Below are 16,929 nucleotides of genomic sequence, written 5' to 3'. Positions count from 1 at the left end.
ATGTGTGGTGTGTGATTTCCGGGACAACTCGATCATCTTGATTGGCGTATATTTTACTATTTCCCTGTCATAGCTGAGCGCTTGTGGATGAAATGTCCTTGTCTCTTGGCTTGCTTATCGGGTTCAGGGAACGATACCTGCAATGCAACCTTAAAAAGGTAACTAAAAGTATACTATTTTTTAGTTAAAACATTTGGCAAAGCATACTTAGTGTGTAATTTTAGTTTACAAAGAGTACAAGGTGTCCCCAAATATATTTATATTACTTTGTTTATCGCAAAAAGAAACAAAAACGCCGAACACCCATTACATGTTCTCGAAGTATATAGCAAGCGGTACGAATCAGATGCCAGTTTCGGAACAAACTGTAATCTTATTTAAAAGCTACGAGCGATTTTCTAAAATTTTAATTGAGTAAATGGCGGCCTGTACAGCCCTTGAATACATCTAGTTGAATGGCTCCAGTTACCTAGAACGCGTCCCCCGTTTTCCCGTTGAACCTTTCTGAGAATCACGTATAACTTTTGAATGAGATAACGCAAGAGTCGATGCGCTGACCACAGCACTGTATTCGATTTACACTATGCAATTATATTGAAACTGTAGCTTAGATACTGAAAGCATGCTAAATATACTTCAAGTATTTGCTTTTGTTTTCTAAAATTACTAAGATATATTTTTTTTCGTAATGCTTTTTGACACGGAATGTTGTACGTCACAAGCGTCTGTTACAGGTATACATCGTACTAAAAGAAAAAAGCTTAATATTGTGTGGGATTTTCAGTAAATCACGTGCTTTGGGGCTCGGTTAATTGCCGTTAATTCTAATGCTCGACTCTCCATGTGTGTCAGAGGAACCTTAGCGTGGGTACTTTGTTATAGTAAAAACAGGAAAGTAACTACGTTCTCCGAAACCCGTAGTCCTAGGTTTTATAGCCGAATTGATTTGTCGCTTTTTTCCCGGAGACTCGAACAACGTTAAAGTGCTGGAAGCGGTTCGAGCACGAGGCTCGCTGGCATCCGTAGCGATTTGTCTTCGGAGCGGACCCACACACACACACACACACACACTTAAGGGCTTTACCTTAGCGCCCGATTCCCATTTTTCATGTATGCATCACGAGGCAGAACATACTTCACCGCCGCGAGGGCGTGCGGCGGCCGGCAAACGGAACCACTAACCCTAAACGATCTCCCCCTTTGGCCCCCTCCTCCTTTCCCCAACGTCAAACGAACGCTTAAGTCCGCGGCAAACTTCCAACAGCGAGTCCCAGGGTATGAAAAATGGGAGGATTAGGCGGGTCGTCCAGTGGTCCCCATCCGTCCATCTGTTGTCGACACCGCTTGCCCTAATTAAATCAATATACCCTGGAGTGAACGAGAGCGATAGAGAGAGAAAGAGGGGAAAAGAGGGATAGCGGGATGAAGAAAGTGGTACTGTCGTATAGGAAAGCGTGTTGTTTACAAAGAAATTTGTGTTTGTTCACACCAGGTGTGGGCCTGTACATTTTTAGAGATGACGAATACTTGGCGATTCTCTATACAGGCTATTCGCGCAAATTCGGTCACCGTCGATGGGGAGAGAAGTACTTCTGGTTCTCCTGCTTGCCTAGCATTTGAGAGGGTGTGCGACAACCTTTTTGGTTTTCTAAAGAACAACTGCGTCACTAGCTATGCTCCAGAAAGACCTCATTGTAGTGCTTTTTGAGTGGCCAATGCGTACTGGCGCGAACCGACGGTCGCAAGTGAAGTTCTTTGGATTTTTTTTTCCGAAACGAGGGACTCCACTGGCACTGGCGAGCTTGGGTGATCGCACGGACGGCGGCATTAGCAGATGGTGCTCACCTTCTTCGATGTGCTGTCGACAAGTGGTGCAACGTGAGAAACGCGGGGAGGCGGCACCTCGGCTGAACCTTCTCCATGCAAAGAGAAGTGCCACCCGGGCCATGACGGCTCGTAGAAATGCAAGGTGATAGGACCTCTCGGAAAGAGACCTTCAATGCCAAAGCAAGCGAGTCAAAGCATACGAAAATTGAGCACTAAAAGACTCGCGTCTCGCTGCAGGAAACGTAATAAAATCTTTCGGAAGATCGTCCGCTACAACCAAGACCCGGCTCGGACACCCTTGCGCGGAAGCTCGGCGGGTACCTTCTACACTTAGGGGAGGTAGGTGCCCATCGCCGATGTTTTGCCGTTGATGAAGTAGTTCAACGCGTTTTAAAGACTCGTTGCCAAATATACGGGCCAGGCGACTTTCGGCAGATTTGTCATTTCTTTGAGGAACAAGTGCTCATTCTTCTCGTCCACGGAGTCAGGAAGGCCTGTCAAGTCAGTATACAAGCGAATTTCTGGAAGTACTGAAGTTGATTCCCAGCAGTGAAGCTTCTAATGCGCGGACTACCCACTGTTGGTTCTCATCAGCAAGCAAAAACAATGGCCGGCCGGAAGTTTGGCCATGTATGTTTTTGTTAAGCGGTGTGGGCAGACGCCCGGTTGTTTGCAATCAGCGAGCTGTGTATGCTCCCAGCTGAGAGTGCGGTGAGAGCTTTACGCGCTAGCCGGGCCAATCAGTCGCCTCCCTTTCGTAAACTGACCCGACTCTCTCTCTCTCTCTTATAAGATTACATATATATATATATATATATATATATATATATATATATGGGTGGGAGTGCATTCAGATAACGAACGAGTGCAGTGGGCACGTAGCTTCCACTGCACTGTCAGCGTATGGGTAAACCGAGTAGAGGAAACGAGAAAATAACATGAGACAAAAGAGGAAAAGGAATAATGAAAGAGGGAGTGATTAAGCGAGAGAAACAAAACTATTTCTAGTAAAATCTCGACGAAAGCGATGGCGTGAGCCATAACAAACACAGCATGCAGTTGAGAGCAGAGAGAACTACGACGAAAGTGCTACACCACGGAGGGGGCCTTGATTAATGGTGTATGCAAGAACCTGAGATTCGGGGGGGGGGGGGGGGGGGTTGAGGAGGGGGAGGGGAGGATCGAACAAGTAAGGGGGGGGGGGGGGGGACGAGAAGCAGGAAAGAGGACTTAGCAGCACTTCCGGTAACGAGATACCGACAGCCGGTGTTGGGGTCACGTGCTTCGTAGGCTCAGAGTGATACATTGTCGAATGAATTGTCGCTCATTCCCGGAGCGTAGGGGGCTCAGTAGGATTTCGACCGACGGAAAAACCTCGAAGTTCCTTGGAAGAGGAAGGGAGAAACTGGGATACTCTGCTAGGCACTGCTGCATTCGACTGAGTGCGCGATTCTCGGAAAAATATATTTACATTTTACCGAGAATCCACAATTATCCACAATTAGGTGAAAGAGGGCGCTTAGAGGAACATAGAATTGTCAGTGACATTTGTCTCCAAGCTTATAACACATGGAACGCATTAAGGAGAACTACCTTTTGAATTTGTAATGAAGGCATTGAAAAGGCTATTCTGTAGGGCATAAAGAACTCGTTCTGTATTAATTGCCATCACCCTTCTCTACAACATTTCCACCCACTACTGAGAGTATCTGCATTTAGAAACCTGATGTATACGGCATGTAACCTAGCTGGGGAACATTGAAAGTTCACCGTCTTGTGCACAGGTAGAGAATCGGGTACTGGTGGGTCAGTATGAGTGAGTATGTTCTTGTGTATTTTGAGTATGTTCTTTTGTATGTTCTTGAGTGTGTTCTTGTGTATTTTTTTGTTATTATGGTAATCAAACCAGTTCAGCTGACATGCCATACCATGGCGCATGGGACCGATTTTTGTGTAATGGGTTAGGTGGTGTGAGTTGAGCACGTTGGTACATGCTCAGAGAAGATGGGGAAACGGCTTGAACAAAACAAAACAAATCTTATATACATGTAGTGGTCGAGAGGCTGAAGACAAAGACTAGACTTGGGGTTGAAGAACGCGAAGATAGTAAAAAATGGTTGATAGTCATCTATGTGCATGTCCTGTCTCTGTGTAACTGTTTTTTTGTTGAAGCTGTTTTCCCACTTGCTCTTTTAAAGAGGTCGCATTAGAAAACATCCCATAGTATAAAACACGTGTTTTGAGAATACTGTATATTAATTCTGTTTTTACATAAAAATAGGTAAGACCAGTTAATATGTATGGAAGTATCATTTGGGAGCCGCATGCATTATGTTGCATTTCAAAACTTGAAGAAGTTCAAAGACTAGCAGTGCTCTTTGTGTTTGACATGTAGTCTTGTTATTTGTCACCTACTTAACTTTGCATTATTTATTTATTTATTTACAGAGTACCTACATCGCCTCAAGGGCATTATTGTAGGAGGGGCAGGAAATAACACACATACATAAAAAACACAAAGTGATCACTTGTCCGCACAAATTAGATATACAGCCGAGAAAAAAATACACTGTTGTCCAAGGTGCTCACCACATCATCTGGCAGCAAGTTCCACTCTCTAATTGTCTTTACAAAAAAAGAATGACAGAAGCTGTTCGTTTTATAGGAATATTCAAAAACTTTTCTAGAGTTATCACACCTAGCTGAAACATACGTTGGCCCCAAAAGATACTCATTCTTATTAATACCAGTATTATTATAATAAATGCGATGGAAAAACTTCAATCTTAATTTTTGCCTTCGAATGCTCAAGGGCTCCCATCCCAGCATGGTTTTAACCTCTGTCATACTAGCGTATGGATCGTAGTTGTTACTAACACATCGCGCTGGTTAATTTTGAAGTTTCTCTAATCTATCGATCAGATACTGCTGGTAGGGATCTCATATAACGCACGCATAATCAAGCATTGACCTTACGTGCAAGAAGTAAAGAGTTTCTTTTACGTCTCGGGACGCGTGTTTGAAATTTCTACGGATAAAAAACAACATTTTATTGGCCTTATTAATTGTGTAGTCAATATGTTTATTCCATTTAAGTGATTGGTGAAAATAAACGCCAAGATATTTACATTCAGAGACATTACCGATTGTCAGGTTTTTGATAGTATAAATTGTAAAAAATTTAGAGACGTTTCTAGCAAAATTAACGAGGTTACATTTTCCAATATTTAGGCTCATGTTCCATTGGTTACACCAGTATGCTACCTTATCTAGATCGCTCTGTAGACTCTCGATGTCTCTCGTCGACGCAGGTCTGGAAATATTGCTGGAACGAAGGAGAGTCGGTCGTTTTAAATCTATTCATCTAATTGTGAATGACGAGCATAAAATAGATAAAAATAATTATATTAAATGTTTTGTCCTAGGTACACTATATATTCTAAAAGCAAAACGGTAAGACCATAAAAAAAAAAAAAAAGACGCATCCGAGTTCTTTTTTCTTTTCTTTGAACAATTCTTGATGAGAATGAATAACCACTCGAAGTTCTGAATACTGCTAATTTTTTAGACTTTTGTTTAATGTTATCGCGGCAAAGTACAGCTTGTGTAATATAGTTTCTTTTTTTTTTATTCCACTCCTGTAACTATTTGGAAAAAGAGTACCTGTATGAATAAAGAAAGAAATAGTCACCGATTTCGTCCACAACACCTTCATGCACTACGGAGGGTATACAGATTTGGAAACTGTATGTACGGCACGCATCTATAGCAGGTGAACGTAGAAAGTTGTGCACCTAGTGCAGAAGTATAGTATTGAGTCTTGGTGCCTTATGAGTATGTATTGGTACAACTCTGAAAATGTGGTTGTGCATATCATTTTCTCTGTGCACTCATGGTAACGAAGGCAGCTGCGCTGACATTTTCTGTCATGGGGCATGGAACAAATTTTTGAGTTTACGAGGTTCCGTTATTATTTATACTTAAAAAAAGTCTAGTTTTTATTTCGACTAAGGGTAAGAAAATTGCTCGGACGATCATGCGACACGATGGCAGTGGACTGCGTTAGCTAGTGCGACGTTACGATGATACTGCGGCGTGATTGACGGGAAATTCCGGTATGTTGCGTCGCGCGGTATCTCGCGTGAACCAGAAACCGATCACGCACAAGAGAACAGCTAGCACCAAACAATATCTGGAGGACGCGCTGCGCAGATTGCTTGATCGCACCAGCGTGTCGATTCTTTGTTGGGTAACGTTCTTCTCTACGTGCCGCTTCAAGTTTACGCACAGCATGATCTTGACGTCGAACGCGTTTCATGTGCTAGCATTCAGGGTGAGACCGTCGGCGTTATACAGATCGACGACGTTCTCTGCTTGCTGCGGCGTATGCTTCGGCAGCCTCCGTCTAACGCGCAAAAGCTTAGAGCGCCGAGGGAACGGGCGACCGGAGGCGAGAAAGTGCGGTGGCAGGAGGGCGATTTCATGAACACCAGCGCAATTGCGAATTTGCGATTGGGCGAAACACGCGCTGCGCCTTAACCGCGACCAATAACAGCGAAAGAGCGAGGGCATCACTGTTGTACTTACCGTCTCCCAGCGCCAAGGCCACCTGTGATAAATGCGCGCATGCTCCGCTCGTTTTCGGCGCTACGACACTCGCCCAGTACAACAAGCACACTACACAGCTGACAAGGTAAAAGTGTATTGAAAAGCTGACGAGGCTATTCCTCCTGAAGCAAACATGGTCACAATAAAAATGGGAGGAGTAGTGTAACCGGAAGATGAACTTTACTATTTGGTCCGATTCTCTTGTATATGTATCTTTACCTAAAGAATGGTAGGAAATAATCTGTGTCCACCCAAACAAATTACCGTCTGTCTCAAAAGTTATAAAGAGTTTTCTGAAAATTTCAAAAGGAAAATGGCAGCCGACCGAGCTTTCAAATACATAAAGCTCTATAAAGCCAGTTATCGAAAACGGGCAAATATGAGCCCCATTTTTCCATTCAAAAATTTAAAAAAATCACGCTATTTTTGAGTAGGAAAACGGTTAGTGCTGAAACTTTGGCACCTGGTTCGGACCTCTAGGGCTACATTCGCACGAAGAATGTGCGTGGTTCGGTAATGCACAACTTACGTTTGTTAAAACACACACACACACACACAAAGAAAAAATGTAATTTTTCTTTTGCTGTATGCGTGTGCGTGGGGGGGGGGGGGGGGGGAAGGGGGGGGGGGGGCACGCTGTAGAGGAACGTTTTTTCTGCCCGCACGGTTTCAAATACGTTCACCGGTTACGGGCAACGCGAGTAGTAGCAAAACCACCTAGAAAACAATACCTGTGCCCCTTCCAAATGTCATTTCTAGTGGATCCACACAGAGCCGCCTACCCTGCGTCGGCTCCGTCGACATGCATGACCGGCTTGCTAAAACAGCGTCTCAGCTGAGACTGCAGGATGAAAGAAAGCACCGCAAAGGCTGGGCGCGCGTGCGTCTTGAGACAAGGTTTGAGTTTGCTTTCTTTCCCCACAATCTCAGGTGAGACGCTGTATCAAGTAAGCTGGCTCAGGTTTTGCAGCGCCTGACAACGGGCTGGACGCTAACATGTGGTGCCTCCAATACAAGACACGTCTCACGCTTTGTGATATCTCTCGTCGAACTCGAGCTTGTTCTCCTCTTGGGCGCGGGTCATGGATACACCAATGATAACGTCATGCGCAGGCCTCATCATCCAGGTGGTATTGATGGTACCAGCAAAGTAGAGGGGATTAGAGCAATAAACTAGTATCCCGTACACCAGTAAAAGGCAACCTCCACTTGGCTGCAGCAATGTTGTACAATTTTGGCCACTAGACAAGTGACTGTACCAAATATTAAGGCTTTTACGCAAAACTGAGCAGAGATTTGTATTGTGATAGCTGTAAAAAAAATATAAACTATCTTTTAATACTGTTTGCCCTGGAGATCAGGGTCTAGCTCCGATAAAAGTCCGGAATACAGCACCGCGGCTGGCGGCATCTTGCGGAGGCACTGCGAAGCTGCCCGAGTTTTCGTCGTAAAAGCATATTTTGGACTTAAAACAAACGAAACATAAGTTATCTCGCCGGTACTGTTATTAAAGATCGATATTCAATTATTTGTGAGTGGTGCTTCGTTAAAATCTAGATGTAAAACTATAAGGCCACCTGTCTAGTGGGCAAAAATGTGCAGCATGGCGGCGTCCAATAGGGGGTCACTTTCAACTGCCAGTTTATCGCTCTAAGGCACTCAACCTCGTTGGGTGGTACTCACTCTTTGGGAAGCCTTTCTTAGGTTTTAGTAATTGTTTCCCACAAAGGGAATAACTCGTCTGCTAGATGGTGGACAATTTATAAATCGAAGAGATTGGAACGTCCCGCCGTCGGCAGCATCATGGAATATATGTGCTCCAAGCTCTAGAGGCATTCCACGCAGGTCACGCGATCTGTGTGTTGTTCCTTTTTACCTGCATATAAAGCATATATTTATAATTGGAAAGAAATAGCCTCTGACGAACTTCTGGGATGTTTACGTATACGCTCTAATCACAACGCGCAAAATAAACTTTAAAAAAATTGAAAAAACGTCAAAAATTCAGTGTTTAAAGGTGCTACTAAATAAAATTATACTATTGGTGCTGTTGCACCTAACGTTGGGTGTGCGGCCAGGATAAAATAGCAAAGAACCAAAAAAGATCGACAAGAAAAAAAATTGTTTTTGATGAAAAAATAGGGTGTTCATGCGTGCTGTCTCTTCACAACAATATTCGTTCGTCACCTGTTGGCAACGCGCATGTATACGAAGTTCACTGACCAAGGTGTCTTTAAAACATCCACGAACACTGTTTCTTGCTTATTGTTCTATTAAGACTTGATATAATGCGGATCACCTTAACTCAAAAGCCTGTTTTTATGACACTTCAGTGTCGCTTAAAAAACACCTTTTTGGGTTTAAAAAAACACAAATTGGCCAGTCCTCTGTTAATATACATTACAGTCATAACGAAAAGTCCGACACCTCTCGGCGAAGTTGTTGGGAATCGGCATCGCGTTCACGCACCCTGTAGTTATTGAACAAGAGCGTCCTGAACAAAATATACACCTGTTTTGTTCCGAACGCCTTTGTTCTGTTCAATTTTGTTCCTAACGCTTTTGTCGTTTTTCTTTTTTTTGTTGGAGCGCGTAAAATAGTGTTTCCTGGCACGAGCACTTGGCATTGACAGTGTTACGATGGTATGTTCTCTCCTCTTTTCTTTTTTTTTTTCCCCGGGGATCACGTGCATTGGGCATCGGGTCCTACAGCACCATAAAATTTAAAGCGGGTTGTTAACGTTGTAGCGCAGCTCAGTGGCGACGCCTCCGCTTCGTACGCAGCGGACACAGGTTTGCTTCCCGCGGTCGGCGGGTGATTTTTTTTAAACGATTTTGCTACATAGACAAAGGAAGCCCTACATCGCTAACCACAACATCAACAACAACTACAACTGGACAGGACAGCGCTCGTCCTGTCCAGTTCCTTCCTCTGTCCTTGCAAAAATTCGCGCTGTTCCATTATGAATCCATACCAACTCGCCCAGTTATCCTGTTTACTAAAACAACAACTACTACTACTACAACTATAACATCAACGAAGGACGTCATATTCAGTTGTGTAACCAGCTCATAACAGCTATCGGTGTAAAACAGAACCTTGACTCAAAAAATTGGTAAATTATAGAAATTAAGAAAGAGACAGAGAGACAAAGAGAGAAAAGGGAAAATCAAATACGAAACCAAGACCGCTATAGCAAAAAAAAAAAAAAAAAAAAGCAACAGGCAAAAATGAAAAAAAAAAAACGAAAAAAAAACAACAACAACGATAGGAGTTTCTTTTAGTTTTCTTTTTGAAATCTGACTGGATTCTATAATAGTAGTTTGGTTTCGTACTCCGCAATTTGTTGCTTGAAAACATCTCGAATCATAAGGTCCCAATGCCGTCTATAATGCCGTCTTTCCTTAGAGTTTGAGGTACGCATTTTTTTTTTCGCATTTTTTTTTTTAAATCTTTCGAACCTCTTTTGGTTAAATATTTTTTTTTCTTTCTTCCTGCTTGTCATGTCAGATTTCGCGTCAGCTCGGTGGGCGAACCTCACTTCGCATAATGATGGTCATTAGGAACCGCACTGTCCACAAACCTTCGCGAGACTCAATGGTAAGAATTTTGACTCCTCCCACTTCCTGCGACGCCTTCTTCGGTCTTTTTTTTGTTTCTTTTTTCAAGTGGCACTTGTTTTTTGTAGAAACTTGCTTTTAAAAGTACATTGTTTGATGGGATTTAGTCAATAAAATTATCAGTTCTAGATGCAAGACGTCGTAGTAAACTCGCAGCAATAGAAATACACGGGCACTATTTTTTCTTGGGGTGGCCATCCTTGGGTCCACTCCGCCTTCATAAAGTTTGATCAGTTGAAGTGTGTAATTGGGTGGAGTTTCCGAACATTACTTACTTTTTTGTATTAAGCGCGTTGTATTACGTACAAAAAAAAATTGCCGCAAAATATTTGGGTGTAGGGGACGTAACACAGCAATTATTGCTTGAAAACGCTGTCAGACAGTACATCCTTGTGTCTGCTCCAAGTCGCAGAAAGAAGGACTTGTCACGATCTTCATCTAGATTTTAACGTAAAAATCGGCTGCCCATGATAGTAATTTCGGGTATTCTTAGGATGCTTAGAGCCCGTAGATTCAGTTATCAGCATGAATAGGCGATCTCAGAATCCACTTGAGTGCCTCTTTAAGAGTCAAACTGTGGTCTCCACCGTACCCGCGGACGCGAGTGTCACAGGCGTTATTTTTTAGCCTCTTGCTTGTGTTATGTCTGCTTACCTGCACACAGTCGGTACCCTCAAGGGCTTCGTGCCTAAACTAACAGCAGTGACCAATTTTACTCCTCCGGAGCCGGTTTGTTGGTGAATTCAGGTATCTCCCCCGGCAGCTACAACCACCGAAAAATGGATCTTAAGGTCACGTGACCCGCTCCTTGGGAGAAAGTACCTAGCGTTTCTGCCCACTGCCTTGAACAGACGTAGTATTTGCCATTTTTTTTTCTTTGTAACTCTCGCTTAAAACGCTTTTTTCTAGAAACAACTTAGCAGGCCGATCCTAAAGTACACGACTGCGATCCATCTTATTTACATATCAAACGTGTTCACTTTCATTATGGACGCAAAATCAGACTCGAATAATCGAAGCCACGACGAACCTATGGCAGCCACTTGCTGGGAACAATAGGTATATTTTCATTAATCAATTTAGCGCGCTTGTCTCCCCGGAGCCGGTAACGTGACCTCACATTTTTCCTGGCGACTATCATAACCACTGGGAGAAATACCCACATTCACCCGCAAACCAGCCCTTGGACCATTCAAAGTTTCATTCGACTTCACTCCAGAGTGAATATCTCGTACTCTGACGTTTTAAGTGATACCCGTGTCCAGAGCATTGCTATACCAGTCACGTGTATCGAAAAGCATGTGTATTATATACTGACAGGACTAGAACGGTAGGGAGGTCATTGCGTTGTTCCGCCTCCAGCTTGAGCTTCTAGCTCTCTGCAGCGCTTCGCCGTTTTCTGAGCCTCGAGTATGCACGCGCAATATACACGTTTAATTAAACTGTGTTGACCGTTTGAGTCAAGCAATATTTCTTTCAAATGTCTTCACGCGGAATCAAAGCGAACTAAACAGAACGGGGGCCAGCTGGAGCTCGAGCGTCCGTGAAAAACACCGCGCCGTGCTCATCTTCTCAGTTACTAGTTACACTTCGAACACAGCTTTTAACGTCACAGCGTTAAGCAGCGCGTGTCGTATAAAAGCCGGCGACGGCGTCGGTGGCGTCGTGACGGGAAAATCCTGATCGGTCGATAGGGACATGACGTCGCAGCCACATGAACTAATGTGCGACTTTTAAACAACCCACAACGTTCACACCAAACATGACCTCACGCGTGGAATGAAAGTGACTAGAGCATGGCATGGGTAATGCGAGTTAAAGGTCGCCGCACGTCTCAAATGACTTCACATTATAATGTAATTAATTTGCACCAAACAAAAATTTGGAAGAATTTTAGGAGGGATTCTAGCCCACGACCGTTCGGTTGCCAACCAGACGCTCTATACATGCATTGCACGTAATATGGCATCGTACCGGCCGCCATCGCTCCGTACCACGCTCCTAGACCCGTATCTTCTGCAGCACACATTTGGTATCATCGAATTATTTCATCTCGGCAAGCCTTGCACAGAAGAACAGATACTATGGTGCCAAGCCACAGGAGTATGGCACGGAGCAATGGGGGCGGATGTGACGTCAATGCAAGCCATGTATTGACTAGGCCACGTAGAGACTCTTGCACGGCTCGAAAACGAGCGGAGGAGTTTACATGTTTAGCGATCGCATTTTTGAGTAAATTCAACAACACTGTTATTGAGATTTGCCATGGCGTGTATCCCAAATCAGCATCGTACTCCCCAAATCAGCATTACTCAACCACCAGGCCAACCTTGATGGTCTTACTTCCTGGGCGCTTCCACTCGTACATGACGCCAACGTGATTAGGAGCGGAGATTTTCAAAAAATGACAACTACAAGAAAAAGGATAATATTCTTAGTGCCCTACGTTGCAGAAAAAAAGAAGAACAAAAAAAAGAAACGAATGACTCCACGCTTGCGGCAACCCTCTCTCACCCGCTTTCTCTGGCATCCACCCGCTACAAGCGCGAGCAAGCACAACCAATCCGCTCACCCATCAGTTACCGCTTCCACCCGTTCCCTCCCCACGTCCCTTTCGGGTTCCCAACGCGTAGAGTGAGTGTGCCCAAGATTTCTTTTCCCGAGGTAGAGAGAGAAAGTGTGTGTCCGCCAACGTCCAAGAGGAACAGCACGATCCAGATCCGAAACTCGGCCGTACCCGCCGCCCGTCCGCGCATATTTCAGCCGTCTCCGCTGGCTTCTTTCCAAAACGGGTTCTCCCCAGCGCATCGTCTTCTTCCTTCGCCGACGCTTTCCCGCCGACTCGCTTCGGAGGAAAGGATGACGCTCGTTTGTCAGCACTCTCCAAGTTTTCCGCGTGAGAACGACAGCGACGACCACGGTTGCATTTCTCCTCATTTCTCAGTCTCTCTCTCTCTCTCCCTTTCGCCATCCATTCCCTAAGTTCCCTTCTTCCCTGTCTTCCTGTTTTTCCCCTACATCCGTTTCCTCCCTCTTTCCCTAGTTTTTTTTTTCTTCCGTGTTTACTCCTTCATTGCTCGGATACCCTTATCTGTCCCCTTAATGGCTGCTGCTCCCGTCGAGAAAGATACTACGTCGTTACAACGGTGCTCGTATCCAGATCTAAGTTGAACCGCGCCGAATGCTGGGAGCTTGGTCCGAGCCAATCGGTGAGTCGGACGGGAGTCACGTGGCTTCGCTGCAAGCCCCAATGATGGCGCCATCTGGTGCGCTCTTCGCGCGTTATTGGCTCGTGGCGGCCGTATCGGTCCACTCTGACAGGGATCAAAGTGTGACCGAAGTGGCATTAAGGGAAAGAAAGGAGGGAAGAGTTGAAGCGGGAGGGCGAGGAAGAGGGAGCGGGAAGAGCAGTCCATTTTTCACTTTCAAAAGGTCAAATTACCGTAATGAGTCTGCTACCGGACTACTTTTTTCTCCCCCCTTCCCTTCGTTTTGGTTTTATACGTCGTTTCGAGTCCATTTGCTGGCGTGATTCCGACAACCATCTTTTCGGTGCGTTCTCGTCGTGCTTTAGTTGCTGTCAAGCCGAAATGGGACGGCGCTCATGGAGGTTCGATTGGGTCAGCTAAGGCTGCGTAATGCTTGCTCTTTCGTGGAATGTTTTCGGCATCAAGAAGAGATGTATATTGGTCTTAAAATCTTGCCCTGGGTGCTGTCTGACCGACCCATCTCATCAATTTAATTAGGTTTGGTAAGCTCTGCAAAGAAAGAAAACATGAAATCTAGGAGTTACAATTGGCTTTCCAATATCTGTTATATTATCTTCAAGCTGCCTTGCGTTAACATTACGCGATAATCTTCTGAATTGAGAGGTATTGATTAATAAGCCATCAAACGCTATTCGGCAAACCATGTCAGTTATCAGTTATAACTTTTGATTAAGTTATCGGACTGGGCTGAAACTTTGGCATCTGGTTGTGACCTCTAGCGCTACCTTTGGGCAGAGAATGAGCGTTCGGCGATGCCTAGTTCATTTTTGCGGTAAAAAAGACCGTGTAAATTTTCTTTTGTGACACTCTGTACATCAATGGAGGAGACCAAGGGAAAAGGCTGAGTCCAGACAGCTTGACAGGCCCTTCTCCCCCGTATTCGTATTGCATGTCATTTTTTTTTAATCACTTTCATTTCACGCGTTACGTTGTTTTACGTGAGCGTTGTTGGTTGTTTGAAATTCCCGAGTGAGGTCATGTGGCTGTGACGCCATGACACTATTGACTAATCAGGATTTCCAGGTCATAACGCCACCGACACCGGCTTTTCTGCGACACGCGCTAAAAGGCCGAGGCACGGCAGGCTTGCCGTCCCTCGGTGCTCCTCAAGTAAACACGAGTGACTGCAAGCCTGCCAATGCTACATTAGCGCGATGCTGCACGCGTTTGATACTCGTCGGTGTCGGTTGTTTGTTTGTCGCTTGCGTGGGACTCGTTCCTCATGACCGGCTCGTCATAAGCAATCTCAAGACGCTTAAAAAACCGGTTTTAGCACACACGGCTGTGATCATACTCAAATGGCGCAGGCTACCAGTAGGTCAGTTGTACGCGGAACTTAATGCCCGTAAACAGTTCAATATTACAGCATCCCCAATTTTTTCTTTTTTCACAGTGATAGTTGTTATGGTCTCCCCATCACTCGAAATGACGTCCGTTGCTGAAGTTGTGGTTGTTGTTGATGTTGTAGCTGATGTTGCAGTTGGCGTAGTAGGGCGTAGGGGGTCCGTCGTCGATGTCGTCAAATACTATAGATAGGAAAAGATCGCGCGCCGGCCTGCGGGAATGGAACCCCGGTCCGCCGCGTGGGAAGCTGTGGCGTCACCGCAGAGCTACGCCACGGCGTTAACAACCCGTTTGAGGGATTTCGTAGCACGCGATGCCCCCTGCACGCGATGTCTGGTAATATACAAACAAATAGCTGATAACAATTCTGCCGTCGTAGCACTGCCAATGCCCTGAACTGGTGCCCGAAAACACGCTTTCACGTACTCCGGAAAAAAAAAAGAAAGAAAAAAAAAACCAGTCTGGTTTTAATTTATAGTACAGCCACAGCGACAGCTGCGACACGTCACGGCGAATTCGTTGAACATCGGCGTCTTGTCCTCGCACCGTGGGGTGCGTTAACGAAAGAGTTGAAAAAAATAAGCATCTGTTTGTTTGGAAAGATTTTGTGTTGTTCCATTTTGTTCAAAACGCTTTCGTTTTTTTTTTGTTGTTTGCTTTGTTTTGCAGCGCACGAGCTGGCGTCTCCAGACACGAGCTTTTGGCATTAACAGTGCTATGACGGCATTTTGTTGTAGTCTATATATTTTATTTTTCCAAAGAGCGCGTGTAACGGCCATAAGATTCTGCAAAAAAAAAAAAAAAAATCAGTATTGGCGAGGAGATTGAACTATGCGCCGAGAAAGTGGGGGAGAGGAGGAAACGAGAGCGCACCGGGACGTCAGAACGTCGAGCTGTGATTGGGCTGATTAGTGGGTAGACATAAGGCGAGCTGCCTTTTTCTTCACTCCACCTGTCGAACGCGCCACCAACGCCTTTCTCTCCTGTTTCTTTTTTTTTTTTTTCCCTCCTTTTGAACAGGTTGGCATACGCTCTCTACCCTATAGCTTTGGCTGTACTACGCCTTCTTGGTTAGACGGAATATAGGAGCGCGGTGGTTGGATCTGTTTCCCAATAGTTATTATCACCGTGGCAAAGTTCAGTGGCCACACCTCGGCCTCTTGCAGTGGACCCAGTTTCGATTTCCGCGGGTGATCTTTTTTCAACCTGGAATATGTGAGAAAGTAGAGGTGAGACAAAACAAGAAAGCGTGACAATCACGCATTTTTTTTTGCGAGCAGCTTCCAGTAGCGTAGAGATATCAAAACGATGTTTGAATGCATACCAGAAGTGACAACACTCAAGATGGCTACGCCCGTCTGGTTTTTGTCCCTTGCTTTTTTTCGGCCCTTGCCCTTCCACGCGCTCCCCCCCCCCCCTTTTTTTTTGTCCCACTCCCCCATTTTGTTTTTTTACTATTAAACCGGAGCTTGAGTGTGCCTACAACTGCTCGAGAGCTCTTTTCTTATCGAGAACGCAGTTGTAAAGAGACTTGTCGCCCCTAAAATTTTTTTTCTGCGCTGCGCACTTTCCGACTTTCAAAGTGCTCTTCTGTCCGGTCACCACCCTCTTCCCTCCTTTCCATTCTGTGCGCTTTTATCCTGTCATTCTACTCACGACAATATTTTCGCTGCTATCTTTTCTCTTCTTTTACTCCCCGACCGGCTGCATTTTTTTCCCTCTCTCTGTTTGTTTAGAGCATTTAGATTCGCTGGGTGCTTAAATACGCCTTTTATTTTATGACTCCTTCCCCACTTCTTTTTTAGCGTGTCCATTCAATGTGTATCGTGTTTTCTTTTTTCCTTAGAGAGATCGGACGTTGTTTTGACAACCGTCCTCACTACTTTGTTTGGCAGGTTTTTGATTTTAGCTCTTCCCACTTCTTTTGTCGGCTCCGTGGGGCGTTGATAATATTTATCTTGCGCTAACTTTATTTGTGATGTTTGGCGTTGCCCATATATGTGTATATACGTTTTCTTTTCCTTTATAGCCGCTCTGTCGGTCGCATTCTGCTTATTTCCGCCAGCGTCAACGTTTCTGCTTGTGAGCGACTGCCGGACAACCAAAGAAGATAGCAACCACCGTCAAAACAGCCTCAGCAAACACGGACAAAGAATAAATACAGCATCATCCCAACTTTCGCTGAAGTCAGCACACCATACCAAGGGTGGAGAAGGTATCGTTATTTCGTTATTTATAAGCTCGCATGTATATTTATTGCG

Source organism: Ixodes scapularis, unplaced genomic scaffold (assembly GCF_016920785.2).
Source record: "Ixodes scapularis isolate PalLabHiFi unplaced genomic scaffold, ASM1692078v2 PGA_scaffold10__122_contigs__length_95168666, whole genome shotgun sequence".
NCBI lineage: Eukaryota > Metazoa > Arthropoda > Arachnida > Ixodida > Ixodidae > Ixodes > Ixodes scapularis.
The sequence above is the reverse complement of the archived record's forward strand: the minus strand, read 5'-3'. Positions refer to the sequence as shown.